General features: G+C 42.4%; 1 protein-coding gene across 9 annotated transcripts in view; it reads left to right on the top strand.

The window, feature by feature from the left end:
• Nucleotides 1–23,768, top strand: part of IGF2BP2 (insulin like growth factor 2 mRNA binding protein 2) — a 190,128-nt gene that overhangs the window by 89,526 nt on the left and 76,834 nt on the right. The window lies entirely within an intron of this gene.

The following is a 23,768-nucleotide window of genomic DNA, read 5'->3' as shown; positions in this document are numbered from 1 at the left end:
TTTGGCCAGCTACTGCAGCCACTCATTGCAGCAGCCAGTGTTTTGTTTGTGAGTGTCTTCTCTATGGTTTCCTGCTTCAGTGAATAGAAGTGGGAGTTGTGGGGGCTGAGGGAAGAAGACAGACAGAAGACGGTTGGACTCATTTCCTGAATCATCTTAGGCATTCTTGCCGTCTCTTGGTTCCATCTTGGCTGGGCAGCATTTCCCACTGGTTTGTCAGACTAACTTTCCCAGCCGCCTCTGGGGGTGGGAAGGAAAACCACACCTTGCTCTGTGTCAGCCAGTTAACAGGCAGAGTTTTGTTCAGTAAATATTTATAAAACCTCTCTACTAACCTCGAACCCTGCAACTCTGTACTTTTGAAAAGTTTATTCTCTTTCCCTGGCCTCCCAAGTAACTATTTGGGCCCAACAGTACACCTCACATGGACAGCACTGGTGCCCTTTCATCTGCAGGCCAGGTACCAGAGAAGCTCATGCTTCCTGATCTTAACCTTGAACTTGGTCGAACATTCCCCTGTTTAGGGTGGCAGAGAGTTCATGGGAAAGGGTCAGGGGTGGATTGTATTTCACAGTTTTTCCCTTTAATCTGTCAGGTTAAACCCTGTGATCAGAGGAAGTGCAAAGCAGCACGTGGAGGGGAATGAAGCCTCCAAGCTCAGGGAGCCATGGCTCCTCCTGGCTCTGCTGGACACCAGCAGCAAGCGCATCCCTTCACGGGAGGTTACTTTCTGTGAAATAGAAATAAAGGCCCTCTGGTCATTTTGGAAATAAATTAGAAACAACCTAAACATCGAATAGTTGGGAATTGGTTAAATAAACTAGGCTTATCTTTTATTAAGCATTGTTGAATTTTTAATGCTGTATGAAAACATGATATGCTGAGTTTAAGAAAAAGATACAAAATATGGAAAATAGGATTCCAATTTTTTCTTTTCTTTTTTTTTTTTTGAAACAGAGTCTCACTCTGTCTTCCCGGCTGGAGTGCAGTGACGCAGTCTCGGCTCACTGCAACCTTCACTTACAGGGTTCAAGCTGTTCTTGCGCCTCAGCCTCCCAAATAGCTGAGATTACAGGCGCCGGCCACCATTCCCAGCTAATTTTTGTATTTTTTCGTAGAGAAGGGGTTTTGCCATGTTGGCCAGTCTAGTCTCAAACTCCTGGCCTCAAGTGATCCACCTACCTTGGCCTCCTAAAGTACTGGGATTACAGGCGTGAGCCACGGCGCCCGGCCGTTAATTCCAATTTTATAAAAACTAAGAAAGGAAGGTGTCAAGTTAATAGTAGTTTCCTCTGATGGGATTATGGGAGATTTTAAACCTCCTTTTCTGATTTTCTACAATGAACATTTATGCCTTTTTTTTTTTTTTTTTTTTTGCAAACTACATCATACACAAAAGTACATAAAACACGTATATACAGTTTAATGAGTGAGTATAAAGTGAATGCCTATGTAGCTACTACCCAGATCAGTCACATAAAAGCAGCATTACTTTTTATCATTGGAATACTAACAATAAAAATTTTATTGAAAAATACTTTCCCTGAGTTCCTCACTTGGCTATGGTGGGAATAAAATAAGACTGTATAGGAAAGTGCTTTATTTTTCAAACCTGAAAATGTCCATCAAACATTAGAAGTTATCTCTCGCTTCTCAGGTGCCAAAGATGACAGGTGCCCATAAGCAGTAAGTCATTGCCAGAGTCTGGGGCTGCTTGTGTCATACAGAGATTTGCACTAAAAAAATGTATCAATTGTGCAATTTGCACTATCTGCAGTTTTTTCCTCCCAGGAAACCCTTTAGGCGTAGACTCAGACACTGGGAGAACTGCTAGGACTGACCGGGTGTTAAGAACCTCTTTCCTACATTTTGTGCTGATTACCTTTGGTTTTCTGTGATCCCTGGATTGTTGCGTGTGGTGGAAGGAGGTTGTGTTGATTTGTTGATTTCACCAAAGCCAGAATTCCAAGCAGGAGTTTTTGTGTGCTTGTTATTGAATTATCTAGTCTTTTACATCGTGATTTGAGGTTTGGTTCGAAAGGGGCAATGGATTGATCATAATTTAATAATTTTATCTGATACTATTACTAAAGTCAGCTATTTAATTTGTTGGACCGAGTGCAGAATGAAAATGTGGGGTCCCTTGTTCAAAAAACAGAAAAAGTGTCATTAAATAATTAAAATATAGGGCAGGCGTGGTGGCTCACGCCTGTAATCCCAACACTTTGGGAGACCAAGGCGGGAGGATCACCTGAGGTCAGGAGTTTGAGACCAGCCTGGCCGATATGACGAAACCCTGTTTCTACTAAAAATACAAAAATTAGCCAGGTGTGGTGGCACGCACCTGTAATCCCAGCTACTCTGGAGGCTGAAGCAGGAGAATCACTTGAACCTGAGAGATGGAGGTTGCAGTAGGCTGAAATCGTGTCACTGCACTCCAGCCTGGACAACAGAGCAAGACTCTGTCTCAAAAAATAAACAAACAAAAATAAAAAAATTAAAATATAAAGTTTTTCCCTTTCTTCCACGGTCTCTCTGCTGACTTATCATAGTGTGTTTTATTTGCTACTTAAAGTCACTCTAAGTAACAAAAAATGTAATTATTCGTATCAATTTTATTGTTTGCCTTTATATTGTGCAATACAGTTTGTTTGTTTGTTTATTTATTTATTAAGATGAAGTCTCACTCTGTCGTCCAGGCTGGAGTGCAGCGGCACAATCTTGGCTCACTGCAACCTCCACCTCCCAGATTCAAGCAATTCTTCTGTCTCAGCCTCACGCGTAGCTGGGGCTACAGGTGCATACCACCATGCTTGGCTAATTTTTGTAGTTTTAGTAGAGACGGGGTTTCACCATATTGGCCAGGCTGGTCTCGAACTCCTGATCTTGTGATCTGCCTGTCTCAGCCTCCCAAAGTGCTGGGATTACAGGCATGAGCCACTGCGCCTGGCTGCAATGCAGTTTAAAATGCAAATATGAGAGCATTTAGCTTGTTATCACTGAAATCACACAATTCATATTTTGTACTTCACACATTGTTCTAACCAAAATTGTGGAAATGCTGCATTAAACTAACTCAGCTGTTTTTGTTTCACTTTTATTTTTATTTTTTTGAGATGTGATCTCGCTGTCGTCCAGGCTGGAGTGTAGTGGGGTGATCATAGCTCACCGTAACTTCAAACTCCTGGGCTTGAGTGATCCTCCCACCTCAGCCTCCCAAATAGCTGGGGTTACAGGTGTGCACCACTACACTCGACCAATATTTTTTTTTGAAATGGAGTCTCACTCTGTCGCCCAGGCTGGAGTGCAGTGGCGCAATCTGGGCCCCCTACAACCTCCACCTCCTGGATTCAAGCAATTCTCCTGCCTCAGCCTCTCAAGTAGCTGGGATTATGGGCACCCGCCACCATGCCTAGCTAATTTTTTTGTATTGTTAGTAGAGATGGGGTTTCACCATGTTGGCCTGGCTGGTTTTGAACTGCTGACCTCAAGTAATCCACTTGCCTTGGCCTCCCAAAGTGCTAGGATTACAGACGTGAGCCACTGTGCCTGGCCGGCTAATTTTTTTTTTTTTTTTTTTTTTAAAGAGATGGAATCTCACTTTGTTGCCCAGACTGGTCTCAAACTTATTTCACTTTTTAAAAAAATTTATTATTTATTATTTCACTTCTTAATATATGCACATTTTACCAACATTCTCCACCTTCAGCTTACTAATGAATAATGGAAATGTGGAAAACTAATGGAAGAGAAACTGTGGATTGTCTCTTGTTTTCCTTCTGTGACATACATCATCATTTTTGGTGTAAGTTGTTGGCTAACATGAGGTAACATGAATAAGAGGGGTTGTTCATGTTTCTCAGAGTGCCATTGCCTTCTTTCTGTATTCAAGACAAGGCAAGGCAAATTCTAGTTCCAGTAGAAAGTGTGGCTTCTTGGGTTGTACCCGCACATATTCAATCATAGACATAACATGCTTACCTCGTGCTTGCTCTGCGTCTTGCCGAACTCCCACACGTGGCGGGTCTACCAAAATCCCGTACTCGTTGGTCGTCAAATGAGCTGTGTGCAAATGGGGCAACAAAGAATGGCAACACACATATTGCATGTGTCTCCTCTGCTCACACACATACTCCATTGTTCCATTGGACTTCACTTACAACACACAAGTTCAAAGACAAATTATTAATTTCTGCATGGTGAAAACAGAGCATTAAACCAAATGTGGGGCCCATCTGAGCACAGGGCCCTGTGTGACATGGGTGGGTGTATGTCACACCCATGAAGCCAGCCCTGACTGTTGTAATTTTTGTAATGACAATGGCCAGTTACTGTTGTCATCCTTTCCATGGCTTTTTGTTCTGGGTTGAGTTCTCCTTAACTGTAATCCCATGGGACCTGGAATTTTTCTCTGTTCAGAGTGAATTCCAGGTTTTTGACAATGACAAATAGTAGTTTTTCATGGGACAGGGTGCCACTCGCCATTGATACCCGTTCATTATTTTATCTCGTGTTTAGTGGTCAAATTAGCCCATGGATCCTGAATAGGAAAGAAATGAATCTGAAGGGTCAGCTTTGAGATTTAGGAAGTTCAATAAAAATCAAGATTGACAACCAGTAGCTTCAAAATTGTACGTCTGCTTGCAGCAAAGTATTCTGCATATGGTTCTGTTGGATTTATAAAATTATCAGTAGGCTGATAAGAGGTTTGAAAATCAATAACTCACTGAACTTATCTCTGAGAGGATTTTTATATGCTGTTGGAGTATTTTACCCCTGTGCCTTTGATAGAACAATTTTTCAAGAAGAAAATAGCAGCCAGGCATGGTGGCTCATGCCTGTAATCCCAACACTTTAGGAGGCCCAGGCGGGTGGATCACGAGGTCAGGAGATTGAGACCATCCTGGCTAACATGGTGAAACCCCATCTCTACTAAAAATACAAAATTAGCCGGGCGTGGTGGCATGTGCCTGTAATCCCAACTACTCGGGAGGCTGAGGCAGGAGAATTGCTTGAACCTGGGAGGCGGAAGTTGCAGTGAGCCGAGATCGCACCACTGCACTCCAGCCTGGGCGACAGAGTGAGACTCCATCTCAAAATAAATAAATAAATAAAATAAAAAAAGAAGAAAATATGCAAACATTTCCTCAACTTGCAGCTACTCTTGACAGTCCTTTGAGTGAGTATAGACCACAAAGCTAGGTGATTTAAGAGCATAAATCCAGATTAGGCAGACTCAAGCTTACATCCTGACTCTAACCTTTACTAGGTGTATGGCTATGAGTAAGATACCTATGGTTCTGAGCTTGGTTTCCTCACCTATGAAGAAGCAATGGTAAGAGTAGCTAGCTCAAAGGATTACTCTTGATAACATTAAGAAATAGGTTAGTTTGACCTTTGACATAGAGTAGGTGTTCAATCAGTTTTAACTATTATGATTATTAGCATAACAGAAAAAAAATACTTCAAATGACTATACTTCTAAGGTTGGGAGGTGAGTAAATCTGATACTGTTGGCTAGTTCTGTTGGAAACTCAGCAGGTAGACGTTTAATATGAAGGACAAAATAGTACTGGTCTGTATTAGACTGTAAATGTTTTGAGAATGGGAAACTGTGTGTTATTGTTTTCAGTATCCTCAGCCCAGCACAATGCTTGGCACATAGTAGATGCTATTGATTAAATGATAAATGAATGGTTTAGTATTTTATTCTTCACCTTGTGTGATATGTGTCTTTCTAAATATGCAAACACATTTATTTTTCATGCCAGTCCAGTTGTGTGGACATATATGGTTTTGTGTAAAGATCCCCTTTGCTTTTCAACAATTGAGAAGGAAATAAAAAGGCCAGATATGGTGGCTCACACCTTTAATCCCAGCAGTTTGGGAGGCCAAGGCGGCTGAATTGCTTGAGCCCAGGAGTTAGAGACTAGCCTGGCCTACATGGCACAACCCCGTTCTATACTAAAAATTAGACAGGTGTGGTAGTGTATGCCTGTAATACCAGCTACTCAGGAGGCTAAGGTGGGAGAATCACCTGAACCTGGGAAGCCGAGCCTGCAGTGAGCTGCATTTGTGCCACTGCACTCCAGCCTGGGCAATGAGAGTGACACCTTGTCTCGGGGGAGGGGGATGTGGGGCGAAGGAAAAAAAGGACGAAATTTGATTTCGTATTAAATTTATTTTTAATAAAGATGGAGATAAATGGTAATTTTAAATATCTGAACATAGGCTGACCTGTGAGTCCGAAGCACAGTGGCAGATAGGCCTGGAACCTCCGCTGGGATCTAGGTTGCATTGCCGGGCTAGACAGAAAGTGAAGCTTCGTGTGGCTGGGTATCTGGACTCCTGGTCATACCCTTCCCTTTGAGCTCCCTGGCTAGAGAATCTGCCCTCATCACAGGACAGCATCAGAGTGTCTGCTCCTGGCCAAACTCGGCTGCATTCCGGCAGGTGGTAGTGATTCCTAGGGTGCCAAGAGAAAGCCAGGCTGTCATTTAGAGTCAAGGGAAGATCTATTTGCCTTTTACAAAATGGTTTAGGAAGACATCTGAGCCATAGGGCACAATTTGAAGGACTTAGTTTAAAAGAAAATAATTGACAAAGTAATTGGAAAGCTATCTTTTTACAATTTATAAAGAGGCCACTTTGTATGTGTTTTTCTGCCAAGTCTGTTTAAATGCCCTGCAATTTAAACACACTGAGGATTAGAGACCAGGAGTGATGTTTGGGCTTTGAAAATCCAAGGACAGGTTAGAGGCTTGTAACCTAATACAGTTGCAGTGGCCATTTTGTTTTGTTTTGTTTTAAGTCCACTGTTGTAATCCCTATTTCACAAGAGTATATTTTTCAGAATGCTGCTAAATCCCAGACGTGGATATTTATATATGCTACCAAATGATATGTGAAAACACATAAAAGGGCAGCTTTTAGGAATATTTTTATTACTTGAAAATGGATCTGATGCCATTAATCATTTCTTATGCTATTTTTTAAACTGGGTTTTGTGACTTCTGTAGCTCCAATTGATTTAATTTTGTAGGAGTGGAAAGGAAAGTTATTCATCTTAATTTATAGATATTCCCACTTTACCTGAGAAAGTATGTAAGGCTCTTTAAGGATTAAATCTTCTTCAAGCTTGACAATCTAAGTTTTAAAGTTTGTATTTAGCAAAATTCTTGTTTAATACTTGTTTTTATAAAACAGCATTCTCTGTGAAGGAAGCAGCAGTGATCTTGTGCCCTTTGTTGGATGAATTACCAGGAATATTTTCTGATTGCTTTCTCCAGGGACAGAAATGCAACTGTAAATGATAGAGATTAAAACAATAAAACTGCCCAGTGAGGCTTAGCCCTGAATTGCTAAACCTTTGTTTAATAAAACATTTTCTGAGAGAGGATGGTAGTGGCTGCAAAGACCAACAACCGGTTCCTCTGCCTCGATTCATCTCTTTTGTTCTCCTTTCTCTGGTTAAGACTTGCTTATCCTTCAAAACCCAGCTCGGATATCACCACCTCCCTGTAGCCCTTCCTGACTCCCCTAGGCTGTTCCTCCTTCCCTCTTCTGTATTGCTTTTGTACTTTTTGGTACTTCTCAAGGAAGGAGCTCTGCCCACAGTGTTCTATAATTAGTTCTGTAATTATTAGTGTTTATCTTTTACACTAGATTATGAGCCCTTTAAAGGCAGGATCTGGGACTATTTCATCTTTGTGGTTTAACCCCCAGTTTTATTGCCTGGAAAATAATAGGCACTCAGTTAATGTCTTTTGAAGGACTGCAGATTCTGTTGAATACTTACCACAAGGCGACATCAAAATAGATACCAAGTGGGGATACTTAATCTTGGTAGAAATGAATTTATTTTAGATTTTTTCATGCCTTTATGATTTCTAAAAGCAATTCATTAGATTTGGAATAAAGATGATATCCAATGTTGGCAATGGCCTGGTAAGAGACACTGGTAAACATTGGCAGTGAGGGTAGAAATTGGCACACTCTTTCTGGGAAACTATTTGGAAATTTGAGGCCTAAATATGGTCACACCCTTTGACCTAGTAATTCTGTTTCTCAGAATCTACTCTAAAGAAATAATAAGAAATCACCACAATGCTATAAAGCATAATCCAAGAGACAGTAGGAACAGCTTCCTGATATGTGATCCAAACCAAGTACTGAGTGTCTAAGAACTGGGGATGACCATAATAACTTCTCTAGGTCTTTGTTTCATGTTCTCCCACATTGTCTAGCCTGTCTTCTTGTGTAGAGTAGAAGTTAAGTAAATACTTGCAGTAAATGAATAAATAATTCTTTAAAGTTGAAACATAAAGTGCTAAATGGATAGAATAGTGTAACTGTTACTCCGAATACCGCTATCAGATTTAACAACAGTTATTTGACATACTTGTTTCCAATTTTATTTTTTGTTTATATTTTTAATACTATGCAAATACTATATGCACACATTCTTTGGGCACATTTACTTTATAATCTGCAAAGTGATTTTATATTTTATACTCTATTTTGATCAAGTCACAAAAGGTGTTACTCCCATGTTATAAAAGGGAAAACTGAGGCTTGGAACAGATCCAGGACTAGAACTACTACTTTTGACTCCCAGTCCAATATTTTTTCACAGTAGGAGTCTTTGGAGAACTCTTAGGAAACAAGGAGCACCTAGAGTGTTTATTAAGGGAGGGTGTACATCAGCTCCAGAAAGATGTTGACAGATTGGAAGGAATTTAAAGAGGAGCCAACACTGCTGGAAGGAAGGACATAGGAGAGATGAAAGGAATTTAATATGTATAGCTTGGCCAACGGCTGATTAAAGGGGATATGATAACAGTCCCTAGGAATGTGAAGGATGTAAACATCATGGAAAGAGAAAATGTATTTAGAATCAATCAAAGCAGTATGTAAAAAGAAATACAAATTAATGCAAAACATCACAAAAAGCCATTTTCATGGTGACACTTGTTAGCTTGTAAATTAGAGTCCCAGGACAAGTATCAAAAGCCCTTATAAGACATTTAGGACTAAGCTATTCTGCCTAGATTTGGGGAGGGCTATTCCATTTCTAATTTGGATGGCTGAGATCATGTCCCTTCCTAGCATAGATTCGCCACCCAGTACTGATGGCACAGTTTTGCGTGTCAGGGTCAAATGGAAAACTTGTTACAATCTGTGGAAGCCAAATTCAGACATGTCCCCAACATCATGCAGTCTGACATCGCAGAGACTGCCCGTGAGGCCTAACTTGAAACCCTAAGAGTTGAGCTCATTAACTCTGCCATCAGATGACTGATTCCCCACCTACACGGTGTCCCCTGCTGGGAATTTCAGGTTGTGAGCAAGACACAGAGGTGTTCTCTTATTGTATGATTCACAGCCACGTTGGGTAAGCAAGTGGGCCTGTTTCAGTGGAGGAAATGTCATCCCCAAGACGTTGCCATCATGGGTAGGGAATGATCGTGTACATATTGTGTGTGTGAAGCCATGTCCCCAAGAGGGGCAGCCGGACCCATGGCAGTGTCAAAATCTGAGGTCAAAGCTGTAAAAAGTATTCACCTTGGATTGAGATGTGGCCATGGAATTATCTCTGCCCGATAGGAGTTAGGCAACAGAGATGTCCTTCAAACTAAATCAGAATTTAGAGGGCGGTCTTAAAAGGAGGAGCGTGGTGTTTGGAATCAAAGGGTTTGTTGGGGCCCTTGGAAGGAGCTGGAAGGCACTCAGACCCTGTGAAAGAGTGGCCCACCCAACCTCCAAGTCCCCATGACTTAGGCCCAGTATCCTCTTAGACCTAGAGGTGCCAAGGCCACTTCAGCCAGGTGCAGGAGCCGCTAACCTTAAGGATCTGATGGATTTGATCCAACAAACTGGACTGAAAAGGTGATCTGGGGGACCCGTTGGGGCCTGTGACACTACCACTAAGAAAAAATTCTGAGAGGGAGGGTGGATTCCTTCAGGTTTGCCTTGCTGGAGTGGTCCAGCTTTCTGTGAGATCAGAGCTGAGCTAGGACTTGAGATAACAAAGTGTATGCATATAGTTTATAAACTAATCTTTTTTTTTTTTTTTTGAGGCAGAGTCTCATTCTGTCACCAGGCTGGAGTGCAGTGGCGCAATCTCGGCTCACTGGAACCTTTGCCTCCTGGGTTCAAGCGATTCTCCTGCCTCAGCCTCCCGAGTAGCTGGGATTACAGGCGTGTGCCACCACACCCAGCTAATTTTTGTATTTTTAGTAGAGACGGGGTTTCACCATATTGGTCAGGATGGTCTCGATCTCTTGACCTCGTGATCCGCCCACCTTGGCCTCCCAAAGTGCTGGGATTACAGGCATGAGCCGCCGCGCTCGGCCATAAACTAATCTTTTTTCCCTGTTTTCTGTGGTCTTCTCCTTTGGTGTCACTATCCCACCCCCCATTCATTCACTCATTCAACAAACTTAATGAGCTCTGCTTCTGTGGCCAGTTAGGAGTCCATGCTGTTAAGGATATGAATTAAGATCATGGTGATGGAAATGAAAAGGTCTATTTTTAGAAATACTTAAGAGTTATGGATGCAGGATTAGGGGATGCTGTTTAGTGGCTGAGCTGTAACTACAATCTGGGTCTTCAGGTTCCTGGGGTCACGAGACTTCCCCTCTGCTGTGTAAAGCTCACTGTCTCCTCCCAGAGGAACTCTGTAATTTAGCTTTTCTTTCTTGACCAAGGACTTGGCATGAGACTGACCAAACAGTGTCATAAAAACAACGATATGAGAACTTTGTTCTTAGCTATTTATATTTATGCCCTAAATCCTTTAAGATAGACATAATTGCTATGCACATAGATTAAGGGATGTAAGGCCAGGCCCAGTGGCTCATGCCTGTAATCCCAGCACTTTGGGAGGCTGATGCAGGTGGATAACCTGAAGTCAGGAGTTCAAGACACAGTGAAACCCCATCTCTACTAAAAATACAAAAATTAGGCGGGCGTAGTAGCTCACGCCTGTAGTCTCAGCTACTCGGGAGGCTGAGGGACGAGAATCATTTAAACCCGGGAGGCGGAGGTTGCAGTGAGCCGAGTTCATACCACTGCACTCCAGCCTGGGTGACAGAGTGAGACTTGGTCTCAAAAAAAAAAAAAAAAAGGATTTATATGTATTTTCAAGCATTCGTATCGTCATAAATTGTAATTCTCCGATATAATGCACATAAAATTAATATATTTTCTGTAGTCTCTAACATTAATAATCTCATTTGCCTTTTAGAGTAAGGGCTGCCTTTTGTAGCTTGAGTGCTTGTGTGTGCTTTCATGTTACAATGCTGTCTTCACTATTACAGTGTGAGGGGAGCTGCTGCTCTTATCTCCACTCTGCAGAGGGGAGATTGAGGCACCTTGGAGTTGAGTAATTGGCCAAGGTCACATGCATGGTAAGTGGCAAAACCTGGATTTAAACCCAGGCAGTCCGGCTGCATCCAACTCCAAATCCTTGACCTCTATATTCTAGTGTTTCTGACAGGAGGAGGATTTTGGAGTTAGATTTTAGCCTGAGTCTTATAAGATCTATCCAAAGAAAGTTGAGCTTACAATTAATTTCCCTGTTGTAAGCAACACTTACAGTTATTCTTGTCCATGTTACTGCTGCCTTAAATACTGTAGACAAGTGTCAGCATACTTCTCACTTCATTGGAAACCTATAAAGATATTTGCCAGGTGCTAACACTCACTTGTTAAAAACCAGCTTTCACTGATTTTTAACAATGCAAGTGAGCATTTTCTCATCTGCCCAGTGTATGATTCTTTACTCAGAAGTAGTAGAATGGATGAGTAGAGACACGGAGTGACTGTGGAATGAGTTTTGATTATGCTCTTACAGGGATGTAAGGAAAATGTGTATAGGATTTGGGAACTAGACAACACGAGTTTGCATTTGGGCTCTAACATTCTGATCTCTCTGACCTTGGACAAGTCACTTCACCCCTGAGTGTGTTTCCTCATCTTTAAAATGGAGTTGATAAGTTGCCCTACCCACCCTCACAGAGCTGTTGTTGGAATTGAATGAGATAAAGTATGTGAACAGGTTTCACCTATGTGAATGATGCTCATTACTGGTTTCACCAGATGCTCATTACTGCCATGAGACTCAGGCTAGGGAGAGAGGTGCCCGAGCAGAGGTGAGCAGCTGCCTAGAGGAACTTGAGCAGGTTTCCCTGGGTTACTGTATTCATAAGGAGATGTGCACCCTCTTGTGGCAAAGTAAGGGGTTCGGGGTTCTTGTGAAAAATATTTCAATATTGTTACTGTGGGATTTTTTTGGTCACCAGAAATACTTTTCCAGTAATGAATGTACACACTCTTTCTAAACAAATCCTTAAATTGCAAGGTGAGTGAATTATTTAGTCCTTACCCAGTTTTTAATTTTTCTTCATGTCTTTCCTGTTCCATTCATAGAAAGACTTGCTAAACTTTTCATTTTCCTAAACTACTGTTTGTTTGTTTTTAATGTGCTTGTTGCATTTACTTTATTTTTGGCTCTTATTTATTTATTATTATTACTATTTTTGAGACGGAGTTTCGCTCTTGTTGCCCAGACTGGAGTGCAGTGGTGCAATCTTGGCTCACCACAACCTCCGCCTCCCAGGTTCAAGCAATTATCCTGCCTCAGCCTCCCAAGTAGCTGGGATTACAGGCATGCACCCCCACACCCAACTAGTTTTGTATTTTTAGTAGAGATCCATGTTGGTCAGGCTGGTCTCAAACTCCTGAACTCGTGATCCGCCTGCCTCGGCCTCCCAAAGTGTTGAGATTACAGGCGTGAGCCCCCTCACCCAGTCTGGCTCTGATTTATTATCTGTTAAATTTTAAACACATAGGGCTTTCTTTGTCTGCCTGTGCTAACACAGGACTTCTGGTGCTTAGCATCTAGGAAATGCTTAGTAAATGATGGTGAGTGGTGAATGGGTACTGACAGTCTTAACCATTCCTTAGTTTCCTTCTCCTTTTGACAGTGGAGCAACCTCTTTTCCTTGGGATCAAGCTTCCTGAAATATACAGAAATGGATTGAGAAAATATGGCTTATCAATGACTTTACATTTTCTCAGGTTCCTCTTTAGTAAAATAAGAATGAGAATAGACGATTTCCAAGATTCTTACTTTGTAGGGACAAGGGAATCAGACGATCGTGTTCTTTGGCAGAGCCTAAGAAGTCTGTGAAATGCCTTATGCCTATCAGCTTTGTTGTATCCTCCCCTAGTTCCTAGATGAATAGGGTAGGGAAGCAGGAGAAAGCAGTATGGTGGAAGGAAGGGAAGTGGGGTGATGAACAACAGGATAAGAGAACATTGTGATGGGCAGGTTGGGGGAGGGATTAACAGGACAGTAGCAACATTCCAGAAAGAAGCTGTAACATCCTGAGGTATGTGAACATTTTTCAAAATGTATACACATGGTCTTATCTGTGAGGCCTACAGGGGATTATCTGACTCAACATCCTTTATTCCCACACATTGCTTACATTAAATTTGGGGAAAAAAATATTTTCTCTAATTGAGTTATGAAGTCCTTGGTCATGTAGCAGTTTAAGCTACAGCAGTAAGTTTGTAATTGTCTTCAGATACTCTTCATTTTATTAAAAATTTCTCTTTCAAACCTGGCTGCTTAAAAGTGTTGTTTTGATTTTAGAGAGCTTGAGACATGGGTCTTGTAGGAGGCCGGCATCTGCCTGGGGACGGTCCTTGTAGTATGTTGGGGGCTGGGCAAGGGGTGCTTGCCTTAGAGGGTTTTGAAGTCCCAGATTTGGATCTCAGTTTTACAGTTTCAGGTTTCATACCAGTCTAACTATATCAAGACTTTGACAGTCAAAATGTCGGTTGTTTATCATACTGAGAAATACTAAAAATCCTGTACTGTTTCTCCCAGCTGGTCAGCATAGTCTTCCCTGGAGAAGCCACATTGCTGCTGGAAGATTGGTTGGTGCATGTTAGGGAGAAGCTTGGTTTTATTAATTCAACAGATCTTTTCTGAGTTTCACTCTGCGTGCCAAGTACTGCGAGGAAGGTACCAGGATTAAGACAAAATTCTAGCTTTCAAGGCCTCACACTCCCAATAGAGAAAAAGCCACATGAACAAACATCAGAGCCATGTGCTTAGTGCTATAGAAAAGGGATATACAGCGTTCCTGGGGCAAAGAGGAGAGACTGGCAATATATGTTTTGAAGGAGGGTTGGAGTTTCCCAGATGAACCAGAGAGAACAAGAAGTGCACAAGACGAGAGGCAGGAGCTGAACGCACTCCGGAAACCACAAGGAGTTGAGAATGATCTTTTAAGTTTGTTGTCATTAAGCCTTAAAGACTGATAAGAAATTGGGTCCTTGAAACTTACTTGCTGAGAAGTCTGTACAATTCATAGTGACTAGTTGTTTCCCCCCCCTCACCTAGAAAGCGATGCAGGCCTGGCACAGTGGCTCACACCTGTAATCCCAGCACTTAGGGAAGCTGAGGCGGGCAGATCACCTGAGGTTGGGAGTTAGAGACCAGCCTGGCCAATGTGGTGAAACCTCGTCTCTACTAAAAATACAAAAATTAGCTGGCATGGGGGTGCATGCCTGTAATCCCAGCTGCTAGGGAGGCTGGGAGAATCACTGGAACCCAGGAGGCGGAGGCTGCAGTGAGCCAAGATCGCACCATTACACTCCAGCCTGGGCTATAGAGTGAGACTCCGTCTCAAAAAAAAAAAAAAAAAAGAAAGAAAGAAAAGAAAGTGATGCAGCTACACAGCCTGCTCTTTGTCTTCTCTCCTTCTAGGTCCCGTTCTGTACAGCAGTGATTTTCAAACTTTTGGTCTCTATCCCTTTATTCTCTTACAAATTACTGAGGACTCTAAAACTTTTGATGTTTACCACATCTGGAGTTAAAACCAAGAAAGTTTTAAAGTGTTTATTCATTCATTTTTTAAAATTACATTTTAATATAAACATCAGTTTATTTAAAATAACTATTTTCTAAATACTAAACATTACTAACCATCAGAGAAATGTGAATTAAAACCACATTGAGATATCATCTTATACCAATCAGAATGGCTATTATTAAAAACTCAAAAAACAACAGATATTGGGGTGGATGCAGAGAAAAAGGAATCCTTATACCCTGTTAGTGTGAATGTAAATTAGTACAACCTCTATGGAAAACAGTATGGAGATTTCTTGAATAACTAAAAATAGAATTACCATCATCTCACTCCTGGGCATCTACCCAAAGGAAACCATTGTATAAAAAAGACACCTGGGCTGGGCTGGACGCGGTGGCTCACGCCTGTAATTCCAGCACTTTGGGAGGCCAAGGCGGGCGGATCTCGAGGTCAGGAGATCGAGACCATCCTGACTGACGTGGTGAGACCCCGTTTCTACGAAAAATACAAAAAAATTGGCCAGGTGCGGTAGCAGGCGCCTGTAGTCCCCGCTACTAGGGAGGCTGAGGCAGGAGAATGGTGTGAACCCAGGAGGCAGAGCTTGCAGTGAGCCGAGATCGCACCACTGCACTCCAGCCTGGGCAACAGAGGGAGACTCCGTTTCAAAAAAAAAAAAGACACGTCAGCTGGTATCTTGGGAGGCCGAGGCAGGCAGATCATCTGAGGTCGGGAGCTCGAGACAAGCCTGACCAACATGGAGAAACCCCATCTCTACTAAAAATACAAAATTAGCCGGGCGTGGTGGCACATGTTTGTAATCCCAGCTACTTAGGGGGCTGAGGCATGAGAATTGTTTGAACCCTGGAGGTGAAGGTTGTGGTCAGCCAAGACTGTGCTATTGCACTCCAGCCTGGGAAATGAGGGAAACTGTCTCAAAAACAAAAACAAAAACAAACAAACAAAAAAACAAAAACCACACCTGCACTTGTATGTTTATCATAGCATGGTTCACAATAGCAAAGTCATGGAATCTACCTGCATGCCCATCAATAGATGATTGGATAAAGAAAAGGCGGTATAAATATACCATGGAATACTATGCAGCCATAAAAAGGAATGAAATTATTTCTCTTGCAGCACCATTTATATTTCACATTATCTTATGTGAAATAACTCAAAAACAAAAATACTGCATGTTCTCACTTACAGTAGGAGCTAAGTAGTGGCTAAACATAAAGATGAAAATAACAGACACTGGGGACACAAAGGGGAAAGGGGGGAGTGGGGTGAGGGCTAAAAATTACCTATTTGGTACAATGTTAACTATTTGAGTGATGGGTTCAATAGAAACCCAAACTTTGTTATGCAATATATCCATGTAACCAACCTGCATATGTACGCCTGGGTGCATAAAAACCAAAACAATATTTTTTCTAAAGTCAAAAAATCTTCGAATGGATACGTTGTTTTACCTTTTGTTTTTACAAATCTCTCTAATGCCTTGCTTAAGAGAAGATACATATATTCGCGTGTCTGCCTCTGCATTCAATCTGATGCAATACATTATTTTGCTTGAAAAATATGAAGGAAATCTGGGTTCATCCAGATATGTAATTGGCAAAGAGTATTTCAATAGCCTTTTAAGATAATTATGGATATTTTTTGATACTATCCCAAAATTTGACAAGCAGTCGTTTCTTAAAGGTTAGTTACCATGTAGTATCTGAAACCGTATGAACATTAATATTCTGTTACATTAAAATATTTTACTGATGCAGGGTTTTGTAGCAATATACATTAGTCATTTGGAAAATATTGGGTCACTGGATTATTCAGGTCTTCCGGATGTTGATGTTGCACCATACAGTATCAAAAAATTACATTCATCACTATCATGACCAGTATTGAGAAGCTGCAAGCTCATGATAGTAAATACAAGTATTCCAAAATTCTAGTTCTTAAGGGGCCAAATTTTATCATTGGCAACAAATACTGTGAGTTGTTTTATTTGAAGGACACTTTATTCATTTCAAGAAAAATTTGTGAGAGATACCCAGATCTGAATGGTCATCACTGTCTGTCAGTTCTGTCAAGTACAAATGACATATCCAGGAAGAAAGTGGCCATTTCAGCTTCCAACTCAAATGATCACACGGTTGCCTTTCCTGAGACATCTGACTTCAGGATGCAGCAATGGTGTTTTCTGTGTACTTTCCATTTTGTCACACCAAATACTTTAAAAGATCTGCATTCCAGGGTCAAAATTTTTTTGGGGGGAAAAAGAAAAGCAGTAATCTTTACTGCTTTGTCAAGGACAGTTTTAAGTGAAGCTGACTTTCCCCTGTCCTCTAAGAGTACACAACAGTGAGTGTAGGACTTGTGCAGTGTGGAACCACTGCCTTGATGCAGCCTCAGGCACTGGCAGTTTTACCCACCGTTGCTTTTGTACCATGAGTGAAAATACATGATAAACAAGGCAAATAACATCTTGGTATGATTAGGAAAATGGGTTTTACCTAATAACCTCTGAAAGGGTCTTAAGGATCCCAAGGGTGTGCAGATCACACTTTGGGAACTCGTGGCATCGTGGGTAAGAGCATGACTCCGGTCTTGATTGCCTGCGTTTGAATCCAGCTCCTGCTGCTTATGAGCTGTGAGCCTTTGGGAGGTTATTGGACCTTTTCGTGACTGTATCTTGTGAGTAAAATGGGTGTCATAATAGTACCTACCTCACTAAGCAAATCTGTTCAGTAGTTAAGCCGTGAATAATAATTAGTATTTTAAAAACTATAAGACTCACCTCGTGTTTTGATTTTGTGATTGGCTGGTTGATGGGCTGGGGAAATGCCCACAGGCCTGCTGACCCGAAGCTGTCTCCTCTATCAGTCTTCCGGAATGAATGAGACGTCCAGCATTGTCATTTTACCTTTATGGTGTTCAAGTACATGTTAACTGACTTAAAAAACAAAAGCACAAAAAGCCCATATCCTCGGAGGGGTAACATGCTAGCGAACAACTTAACAGGGGTTGGTGAATCTGGTTAACCTACCAACTCTTGCCAGCGCTGATGGGCTTGGGGAGAGGAGAGTGCCTGATGAAGGGAGCAAGGGGAAGAGACCCAGGAGCAGCAAGGGGTCTGGAGCTGTTGGAAAGCTGGAAGGCAGCGTGAGAGTGCAGAGCAGAGGGCGCTCTAGGGTGGGGTGGAGTGGGCAGTAGTAACTTTGCCTCTCATAAGCTGGGGTTGGTCCTGGTCACTTCTTTATTTTGTGTGAATCGCAAACATAGTTCAGTTATACATAACGGAAGTCCCCCTCCCTATGCATTCTCCAGTTCTAGGGTGCAGTCATCTCTGGGGCATTATAGTACATCTCGTTAGTTCAGACCTCATGACTGTTGAGATGTGCGTAGTGCAGTGTACGGAAAAGAACAAGAGCTCTGGAATCAGGCATGTCAGGGCTGGAATCCTGACTCCATCATAGACTAGCTGCGTGGTCTTGGGTAAAAGATTTATCCTTTCTAAGTCACTGTTTAGTCTCTGTAAAATAGGCTGCCAGTATCTCGTGAGGGGATTCTAAATATTGAGAGGGCATATGATAGACATTCAGTAAATGCTCTTGCCTTCCCTGTGCCAACTTTGTTTATCCTCCACTCCATCTAATTTATAATAATATTCAAACAGTGTCATCATTGCATTTTTAGTTTTATTAAGAAATTGAATTTTTAGGAAAAAAGTAAATATAGGACGAGGAAGGATTATGATGCTACTGCTTCTCCAGGGATTTCAAGTAAAGTCTTTTTCACAAAACTATTACTCTTCCTCTTCACTGTTTCTGGGGCCCCCTGAGGTGTTCTGATCCACAGCACTACCTTTTGGTTCACCTGTTCAACCTGTGAGTAATCGAATTACTGCTCTGTCTTTGAGGCCAGGAGCCTCAGTCCAAGCCAGCCACGTTCATGCTGTGTGAATCGCAAACATAGTTCAGTTGGTTAATTTCATGAACAAGTTTTGGAAAGGTGCGATCATTATTAGTGCCAAATGCTACAGAGAGGTGAAAGAGATGCCGCAAGTGAGGAGTCTAAGGCTGGCGTATAGCCCGCTCTGTGAGGCCCCTCCCCGCAGCCTCTGGATCTGCCCAGACTAATCTTTCGAAGGGCCCTGCATCTCCCTTGCTGTTTTTACAATCTCCATTCTTCCTGTGATTTCTTTTTTCTTTTTCTTTTCTTTTCTTTTCTTTTCTTTTTTTTTTTTTTTTTTTTGAGACAGTCTTGCTCTGTTGCCCAGGCTGGAGTGCAGTGGCGCAATCTTGGCACACTACAACCTCTACCTCCCTGGTTCAAGCGATTCTCCTGCCTCAGCCTCCTGAGTAGCTGGAATTACAGGCGCCTGCCGCCACACCCACCTAGTTGTTGTATTTTCAGTAGAGATGGGGTTTCACCATGTTGGCCAGGCTGGTTTCAAACTCCTGACCTCAGGTGATCCACCCGCCTTGGCCTCCCAAAGTGCTGGGATTACAGGCGTGAGCCACCATGCCTGGCCTCCTGTAATTTCTTCTGTTGTTTCCAGAATCTGGCTGGCTGCACCTTTTTTTCTACAACCCCCTTGGTGAGTTTCAGAGAACCTTGTGATCATTAATGTATCTATTTTCACAGCCTCCCCAGAAACAAGCCTATTCCGTATTACAGATCAAAGAACCTGTTACTGACACAAAAGGAATCTAGCCAACTGGACTTCCCCACACAGAAGGCAGGCCCTGTTCTAATCTTGCCTTGGCTTTTGACTTGCTGTGTGGCCTTTGTTTCCTCATCCAATGATAATATCTACCTCCCAGGAATGCTGGAGAGTTCAGCAAATGTTAGAACTGTTCTCTGAAGGCTGGAAGATAGGTATCAGGTCTATTACAATGGCAGATAACTCAAAGCACTTTATAGGAATCTAATCTGTGCTTGATCTTTGTGAGGTGGATAAGTGGCAGGTGTTCCTGTGCCCACTTTGTACCTTTAGGAATGTGCATTTCACCGTCTCTCATTTTAACAGTTCCTATCACTTCCCTCTTCCAGACTCTTAGGAAATTTCCATCTGAATGAAGACTGAAGACATTCTGATGTGTACCGAGCAGGGTTTGTAATTTCATTCATTCCCCAGTTTGTGTGTCTTGTTTCATTTTTGCTCAGGGATGGAGAGGCCCTCCTCTGACCCTGGGTCCATTTCTTATTATTTTTTGAGTTGCAGTCCCTTTTCTCAATCTTTCATCTCTTTCACCTCTCTGTAGCATTTGGCACTAATAATGATCGCACCTTTCCAAAACTGGTTCGTGAAATTATACTCTTAGAATTCTGTCTCTGTGACTGGCTAACCCTGGTCCCGCTCATCTGTTCTCCTAAATACAGGCATGATCTGTATTTTAACCAATACATCTCTTTTCGTGGTTTTAACCAACACCAGTGTTCAGCTTCTAGTCCTGGATTAATTAATTAATTAATTAATTTTTTGACAGTTTCACTCTGATGTGAAGGCTGCAGTACAGTGGCATGTTCATGGCTCACTGTAGCCTCAACCCCCTGGGCTCACGTGATCCTCAGCCTCCCAGGTGACTGGGACTACAGGCACACATGCCCGACTAATTAGAAAAAATTTTTGTAGAGATTGGGGTCTCAGTATGTTGCCCAGGCTGGTCTAGAGCTCCTGACCTCAAGCAGTCCTCCTGCTTTGGCCTCCCAAAGTGCTGGGATTACAGATGTGAGTCACCACAGCCAGCCTAGTCCTGAATTTGTAACTTCTCACTTGATACTTCTTAGATTATACTGACATCATGCAAATTCCATGTATTTAGAATGGAATTTACCTCCTCTTCTCTACCCCAACTGTCCACCAGAAAAAAACATTAGTCCCTTCTGGATGAACCTAATTACGTCAGGTTCCACTAGTAGTTCAAACCTTGGTGTCATTTGAAGTTCTTTCCTTTTGTCAACCACCACATCTAATTTGTGACCTTTAACATCCTCCCCCTGCCCTGATATTCAGGTTTGCATCACGTAGTGTCAGTGGTCTCCTACTGAGTTCCCTGCCAACAATCTCAGCCCACTGCAGTCAGGTTAGCCTTCTGGAAACGTACATCTTGCTTTTTCACCACTTTCAAACCTTTCCATGGCCATCTGTTGTCTTAAAGCAATTATATTGATTATCTGTTGCTATGTAACAAACCCAAACAAAGTGGCATAAAATAACCACCATTTTATCAGACTCACAGATTCTGTGGGTCAGGAATTTGGAAAGGGTACAGTGGGATGGTTTGTCTTGGCCCTGTTATGTCTGAGGCCTCTGCTGGGAATATTCAAAAGCTGGGGTGAACTGACATCTAAAGGCTTACTTGTTCACATCCTTGGCGATTTGATGCAGCCTGTCAGCTGGGACCTCAGCTGGGGCTGTTGGCTGGAACAGTGGCCTCTCCATGTGTTGCTTGCTCTTCCTCACAGCATGGTGGCTGGCTTCCAAGAGCAAGCATTCCTAAGAAAGGCATGCTATGATCTGGTTTCAGCAGTCACAAACTATCACTGTCACCGTTTTCAGAAGCATGACTATCAAGGGGGAGGAAGTATAGAACCCCATTTCTCAATGGGAGGAGTGTCAAAGTCACACCATAAGAAAAGCATATAGGCAAGATTCTGATGCATTCCTTTTTGGGAAATACAATGTACCACAAAGTCTAGACTGTGATATGGGGGTTCCTTTAAAATCTGGCCTACCTTGCCTTTTAAATAGAACACTAGAACACTATCACTCACAGAACACTTAGTGCCAGGCGCCATGTTGAAAGCAACTTCTGCATTCTTATCTGATCTAACAATTCTGAGAGTTTAGATGAAGGAGCTGAATGGGGAAAGTTAAAGCAACTTTGCTAAGAGTCATTCAGTTAATAAGTAGTGGGGTGGGCTTTGAACTTGGAACCTTTGACTCCTGTCTGAACTTCTGGGTTATATTGTCTGCACCTCTACCAGGGCAAAAGCCTAGGTGCAGGGAGAGAGGGAAAAAAGGGATAGAAGTTATAAAACCTATTAGGAATTAGTTTTAATTTAGACTCTGAACTCCCCACTTGTCTAGTTGCAGTCCTGGAAAGCTTACAACTCAGCAGAAACAAGACTTGTTGGCTGATTGATAGATCAAGCTACCTTAGTCTTCAGACCACATATTGCCCCAGTGGACAAGAAGAGCCCAGGGAATGATCTCAGTGACTGTGTCTGCCTCTTCAGACCTTAGACGGGCGATTTTGCTCACGTGCTATCTGGAAGGCTTTCTTCTTCTGGTTCTCTCCTTATCTGTTCATTCCTGCCTGGGTCCTGGTGCCACTTAGGACTTGTTGGCCCGAGCATGTGTTTGCTTTGACCGCATGCTCATTGCAGCCCCACGTAGAGTTACAGAAATTTGTCTCTGCGTAGTCTGGCACTGGATTTGTCTCCTTCAGCTTCCCTGGGATTGCCCAGACTGAACCTGCTTACCCCCTTCGGTTGCCTCCCAACTTTGCTCAATGGTGTTTTCTCTGCAGGATCACTGTCTTTTGTCTTCTTCTTTACCTGGATGATGCCTCCTTTTCCTTCTGGTTCCTACACCCTCCCTCGAGGCTAGGTATAGCTTTTCCTCTGAGCTCCCATCATATGCTGTCTGTTCTTCTGGAATGATTTCACCCCATTCCATACTCATCTGTTGTTTAGTTCCATGGGACCCTCACTAGCCTGGGAGCTCCAATAAGGAAGAAACTATGTGTCATCTTCACAGTTCGGAGCCCTCAGCGCCTGTTCGGAGCTAGGCATCAAAAACTCTCAGTCCTCCTGAGGGGCTTGGCCCAGTGCTGGAACACCCGTGCTAGTTCCTGTCTGTTAATGGATTGACTGGGGTGGATGCCACCAACAGAGACACTGGGGTGGGAAGAAGGTTCAGGGATCTGGAGATTCTGAAGATGTGGCTTCTCATCCTAAATACTGTTATTTGCCACTTCTCTGGGATGCAGCATCCTTATTTATGAAGTGAAGGGATTGGCCTAACCACCCTCCCAGCCCTGATACCCTGTGAAAATGACTTTATCTGATAAGCTTTTGACTGTAGGCTGCCATGGACTCGAGCAGTGAATTCTAAGTATTGGAAATATGACCCCGTATCATCATTTCCAAGGGATAGAAACTTAGCTGTTTGCATAATTTTGATTGTGCCCCTAGTGTGGAGCTGTGGCCGACTAGATTTGATGGAATCATAAACAGACCTTTTATGGTTCACAGACCTTTCCCACTTCCCACATAAACCTCAACAGATCTCAATTCTGAAGACGTAAAAGTCTCCGTTGATTTGTATTGGTTCTCTCCAGCTAAGCCAACGAGAAACGTTTCAACAGTTTTCAACTCTTATTTAGCAAAGGCAGAACAAAATGACATACCCCTTTGGGAACAAAACAAAGCATGTTTTTATGGCCAAGAGTTTTCTCTATATTAAAATGAAGGCTGATTTTTAAAACACTCTATCATAGTGAGTTCTTGTAACTCAATTATAATTATATAATTATGTATCATTATTTGCACATATATATGTTTATAGCACGTATATATGTGTACTGCGTATATGTGTGTATATATTTATATAATTATAAAATTATATAAAAACACAACATCAGGCCAGAGTTCTCTACCCGCCAGCCCTGACGTAAAAAGGGCTGTTCCGACAGTTTTCCAGTGAGCTATGAGCAGCTGAGGTGTCATTTCCCAGAGTCTCTGTGTAACCTCCACCAGATTGGTTTTTCTTAGTTTGATTATCTCAGGTCGGGAGCCTACCAAGCCTCTCACTTTACCTTCCCTGTTTCCACCTTCCCACCACATCACTTACTTCCAAGCTCA

This window comes from Macaca fascicularis, chromosome 2, assembly GCF_037993035.2.
Source record: "Macaca fascicularis isolate 582-1 chromosome 2, T2T-MFA8v1.1".
In the NCBI taxonomy this organism is placed as follows: domain Eukaryota; kingdom Metazoa; phylum Chordata; class Mammalia; order Primates; family Cercopithecidae; genus Macaca; species Macaca fascicularis.
This window is presented reverse-complemented; position numbering and strand designations above follow the sequence as displayed.